General features: G+C 52.8%; 1 pseudogene; it reads right to left on the reverse strand.

Moving 5' to 3' along the window:
- Nucleotides 1-1,375: 1,375 nt before the first annotated feature.
- Nucleotides 1,376-5,556, reverse strand: LOC142591409 (uncharacterized; annotated as a pseudogene).
- Nucleotides 5,557-5,908: the final 352 nt, after the last annotated feature.

Genomic DNA, 5,908 nt, shown 5'->3' on the forward strand with positions numbered 1-5,908 from the left:
CGAAAGCCTCATTTTCGCCTCTTTTCACGCATCATAAGAGGGTCGCACTTCTTTTCTCTTGGGTTCTCCTTGATCTTAACGAGGCACTATATTAGTAATGCGTTGGCAAAGTTCAAGCTGTGTGGAGGTAATTGGCCCGTTTTGTAATAGGTTACATGAGCAAGCGCACCTGAGCGTTATGAGTGTATTACAAATGCCACAAGAATACAAAAATCAAATTGAACAAGACAGAGCTGGCTACCTATTGTAGAATATTTCTTATGAAGTCACATGCATGTGTGTCATATAATGCCTTGGCAAAACATTTTTCAGCGAGTGTTGCAAAGTGTCCCCCAGCCGTTTTCAAATAGGTTTTCCAATGTGCCAAGGGAAGTGTGCATTACAGAGCCATTATTTTCATTAAAAATGGTAGCCACCTTAAGTGCAGTGTTTCGCGATATCTAAATAATTCGCAACCGATTATTAGCATGACAAATTATTATTTAGCCTATCCTATTTTTCGATGTTTTATTTGAACTTCTCCCCATGTCATCGGCTAACTAAGCAAGGCACCTTCTTCATGTTTGCTGGATGTAAGCAGCAAATGTTGCGTCATGCGCAAGCAAGGTTCAATGTGCGTGAAGTTTTTCTAGCCTTTGCAAGAAATTACGTATCCAAGGGCAGCGGGCCATTGTGAGTTCGGCTTAATAGTGGTGCAGAAATTCGATTGTTTCTTTACCAGAACTATAGCTACCACCTTGATCAATCTCAGTGAAAACTAGTGGAACGTGAGATCTAAACTGCGTGCGATTTTAAATGCTTGTTGATGAAATGCAGCTTTTTTTAGAAACCTAAACAGTGGTTCTAAAACATCATACAGCCGTTTTCGGGTACGTTTGTCTATGTCCTGAAATGCGTTACACAAATTTGATACATTTTCGAAATGAGGCAATGTTAAGTGCATTGTGTGATAAATCTTTTGCGTTTATGAGGTAATTAGAAACACTACATATATTTAGAACCCAGATTTCTTTCTCTTTTTTAAGCGTTATACAAGCTCCTCAGTAGGTTTCATCACTGTTCTCGACGAAGCAGAATATGGGTGATATCTAGGTGAAGTACACACTGTGTGAACGAATGCCGCCTCTCTAGTAGATCACGTGTGTGAACAATCCGGAGCATTGTGGGTGCGTTTTAAGAAAAATTAAGAATATATGCCGCTGTGGAATGATCTGTGGTAAACTACATACGGCAACGTTCTAAAGTACGTGATTTAATAAGCGGTAAATGATATTCAATTTCCAACTACTGAAATGAAACTGCTTCGCTAGAAATTGGGTTCTGAGCGTTGAAAGCCACAGAAGCCTGGTTGGATTGGATTGGATTGGAGACAACTTTATTTATATCTGCAGTTGGGTGCGCGCGCGCCCCGAACGAGGGCCAACGTCATCCTTGAAGTCGCCGTTACTCGGCGCGGGTCTCCGCTCGCCGTTGCCGCTGATTCGAGCTGATCGTCTCGGTCGTAGCTCTTCGCGGCTGCCTCGAGCCGCAGTGGGAGTGTTCTTGATTTTGAATCTTCCGGATATTTGACGCAGTCCCACAAGATGTGAGTGTAGTCTGCAGTCTCCCTCTGGCAGACTCTGCACATGTCTGTCGGATATGTCTCGGGGTACATAAGATTCATCAGTCTCGGGCTCGGTAGCGATCGGGTCTGGAGCTGTCTCAGTACTTCCGCCTCCGCTCGACTCAGTCTCGGGTGCGGGGGTGGGAGAGTCCTGCGAGCCAGGCGGTAGGCCTTCGTGATTTCCCTGTAATCTGTCATGCGGTCCTTGGTTCCGAACCACCTCGGACGGTCTGTCACCGGGGCGCGGTTGGTTAGCGCTCGCGCCGCTGCGTGTGCCGTCTCATTATGGTTCTCGTTGCGTCCCGATGCGTCGCCCGGGTGCGCCGGGAACCACTTGGGTCGTACTTTTCGTTCTTTTAGTTTCACCGCTCTCAGTACGCGCTCAGCCTCCCTGCACATTTGGCCTTTGGCGGAGTTTCGCACCGCCAGTCTTGAGTGGCTCAGCCCCGTGTGGCAGTCTGCGTCGGCGATGGCCAGGGCGATGGCTACCTCCTCCGCTTGTTCCTCTCCGGCGCTTCTCACCCTCGCTGCCGTCACGTGACGCCGGTTGACGCCTCTATGACGACCGCTGCGAAGGCGTTCCGTTGGTATTCGGCCGCGTCCACGTACCGCGCGTGTTCGTCGTTGGCATGCTGGTCAATGAGAGCCTTGGCCCTCACCGCTCTTCTTCCCTTCTTGAACTCGGGATTCATGTTCTTCGGTATGGGGTCGATTCTGGTCTGGCGTCGGACCCCTTCGGGGACGGGGAGCTTCATCTCCACCTCGTTCGAGCGTCTAATTCCCAGATCGTCCAGTATCTTTTTCCCGGCTTTGGTCACGGACAGCCGCTCCAGTTGAGAAGTCCGTTGCACTTCGGCTATTTCTTCGAGCGTATTGTGTAATCCGAGTTGTAACAAGCGGTTCGTGCTCGTGGACTCGAACAGGCCCAGCGCCGTCTTGTACGCTCTTCTGATGAGCACGTTGATTTTGTTTCGTTCGTGTTGCAGCCATCTGTGGTAGGCTGCAGCGTACGCGACGTGGCTGATGACAAAGGATTGGACGAGCCTAAGTAGGCTCTCCTCTCTCATGCCAGCCTTTCGGGAAGTGACTCGTTTTAGGAGTCGAATCGCGTTGTCTGCTTTTGCCCTGAGACGGGTGATAGTTTCGCCGTTTCTTCCGTGCTTTTCAATGACCATGCCTAGGATCCTAATTTTGCCGTCCTCGGGGATCACGTCGCCGGATTTGGTGACGATTCCGATTTTTTCGTTTTCGCGTTGTCTGGTCTTGCTTCTGCTGTTTTTGGTAGGTGGGAGTAGGAGAAGCTCCGATTTGCTCGGCAAACATCTCAGTCCGCTGCCTTCCAGCTGGTCTTCTATTGCATCGACAGCGGCTTGCAGCGCACCCTAGATGTGGGCGTCGCTGCTACCGGTCACCCATAGCGTGATATCGTCCGCGTAGATGGTGTGCCTGACGTCTTCGATGTGCCCCAGCTTCTCGGCCACTTCGATCATTACGAGGTTGAACAGCATCGGCGAAATGACCGATCCCTGCAGTGTGCCGGTGCTCCCGAGCTTCTTCTCTTGACTCTTTAGGTCACCTGCTCGTAGCTCGATGGTCCTGTCCTTGAGGAAGTCCTTGATACAGTTGTAGGATCTTTTGCCCATGTTGAGCTTGTAGACTTGGGACAGAATCGCCGAGTGTTTCACCTTATCGAAGGCGCTCTGCAGGTCCAGCCCTAGGATTGCTTTGTTGTCGCGGGTGCTGCCGCCATCATCAATGATTTGGTATTTGAGCTGCAGCATCGCGTCCTGCGTGCTGAGGTGCTGTCTGAAGCCGATCAAAGTGGCCGGGTACAGCCCTTCTCGTTCCAGGTAGTCTTGCCACCTGTTGAGCAGGACAGCACCCTGAGCTCCAGCACCTTGCCCACGCAGGACGTCAGCGAGATGGGCTCCAGCACATTGCCCACGCAGGACGTCAGCGAGATGGGCTCCAGCACATTGCCCACGCAGGACGTCAGCGAGATGGGCCGGAGGTTATCCGTGTCCGGCGGCTTCCCCGGCTTGGGGATCAGGATGGTCTTGACTGTCTTCCACAGCTTCGGAAGCGCGCCCGCTCTTCAGCACTTGTTGTAGTGTTTTGCGAGCTTTTCAATCGAGCCGTCATCGAGGTTCTTGAGAGCCTTGTTCGTGACGAGGTCCGGGCCGGCTGCCGACCGGCTGTTGAGGTCGTGCAGGGCCTCGCGTACCTCCTCGACGTCGATGTCACGATCGAGCTTCGCGTTAGGCAGGCCGCTGTACGGCGCGTGCTGTTCGGTAGGTGTAGTCGGCAGGTATTTGTCGTTAATGCGCCTGGTGCCTTCGTCGACGCCGTGTGCTGAGACCGCCTGATGTATGAACCTGGCGAGTCTGTCCCTTTGGTGTGACTTGGTCTTCGTTTCGTCGAGCAGGTGCCGCAGCAGGTTCCACGTCTTCCCGCTGTGCATCTGCCCGTCTGTAGCGTTGCAGATCTCGTTCCACTGTTGCGTGCAGAGAGCGCGGCAGTGATCCTCGATCGCTCGGTTCAGCTCCGCCACCTTCTTTCTCAGTCTGCGGTTAAGACGTTGTTTGTTCCAGCGATTGAGTATCGACTGTTTGGCTTCGATGAGATGCGCAAGCCGGCTGTCTACTTTGTCGATCTCCGCGCTCGTTTCAACCTCTTTAGTCGCGTCGCGTACGCTCTTGGTGATTTCGGCCGTCCACGAGTCGATGTCTTTGATCTCGTCATCTCCGTCGCTTTTCTGGCTTCTGGCGTCTCGAAATGCATCCCAGTCTATCCATCTGTGTGTTTTGATGCTGGTGTCGTTGTGTTCCGGTATGCCGATTTCAACGATGGTGGGGTCGCTACCTAGGTCGGTCCCGGTGTTTCCCCAGGTGAGTTACCAATTCTTGTCGGATGTGTCGGGTCAATGATGAGGGTGAAGTCGAGTTCCGTGGCGTCTTGGTACAGGTCGTGGCCCTTTGCTGTGTACTTGTTGTAGCCCCAGGCAGGGTTCATCGCGCTGAAGTCTCCGCACGCGATCAACGTGTTGCGGCCCGCTGCGGTGCTGGCTCTATGCAGTAATGTCTTGAATCTCTGTTTTCTCTGCGATGGGTTGCTGTAGACGTTGAGCAAAAATATGCTTCCTTTTCTCTTCTTGCCCGGGATGATTTCGGTGAGTGTGTGCTCGATCTTGATATTGCTGTGCAGCTCGTGTTCGAGGAACGTGAGTCCCTTCCTGACCAGGGTGCACAGGCCTCTGCCGTCGGGCGGTCCCTTGTGCACTCTGTAGCCGGGGAGGGACGGTGCGTCGGTTAGTGTTTCTTGTAGTAGTATAACGTCTGGTTTGCGCGCGGCATGTACGATGTGCTGTTGGATGACTGCCTTCTTCCTTGCGAAGCCGCGACAGTTCCACTGCCACGCGGTTACACTTGCTGCTGCTGGTGTTGCGTTGGCGGCCAGGATTGCGTTGGCGTATACGGGGCTCCCTAGTTGGGTGGATGTTGCGCGAAGAGGGGCGCAAACGTCGGGTGGCTTACCATCGGCTGTAGGGTCGTTTCGATGTAGGCGAATCTGTTCGTGTTCTCGGCTCGGTAGGTCTCCATTGTTTGATTCAGTGCTGTCACTGCTGAGATGTTTCTCGTGATTAGCTGTTCGAGTTTGCTGAATGTCGCTTCGAATTTCGCTTCGAGGCTGTCGATGCGATCGTTTTCTGTTTGCGTGCGCGTGGCCTCGATGGCTCGCTTCTTCGGTGCCGGTTCCTCTATGGCTTTCTCCTGGATGTTCGTTGTCGTTTCCTCGGTCTTGCTTGTGCTTGGCGTGGGTGTCTGTAGAGGCTCGCTGTTGAATAGCAGCAACTGACGGATCTCGGCGATCTCTTTCGTGAGGTTGTTGATGGTCGCTCGCAACGCCGCGTTTTCTTGTCTTAGGAGCTCATTTGCCTCCCGGACCTTATCCATATCTTCTTTCTTCGTGGTTTCAGAGATGTTGTGCGCGTTCCTTATGTTGTTTCCTTTCGCTGCGTCGACCCAGCTCACTCGCTCACGTGATGGTGACGTTTTCCTGCTGAGGCTTCTCTTACAGCAAATGCTGTCTCTCGATTTGGGCGCGCGGTTTCCCGATGGGGTCCTTGACTTTCGCGCAGCTGGCGGCTTGTCGAGTGGCGGGAAATCGCTCTCCGACAGCAGCTGGCGTTTGGCCTGTCGGCGCTCCCATTGTCGCTTGCGCACTACGTAGGGGATCTTGTATTTTGCCTTGCACTTTCGGTCTCCGGTCGGGTGTTCGCCTCCGCACAACTGACATTTTGGGGTA

This window comes from Dermacentor variabilis, chromosome 8 (assembly GCF_050947875.1).
Source record: "Dermacentor variabilis isolate Ectoservices chromosome 8, ASM5094787v1, whole genome shotgun sequence".
Classification (NCBI taxonomy): Eukaryota; Metazoa; Arthropoda; class Arachnida; order Ixodida; family Ixodidae; genus Dermacentor; species Dermacentor variabilis.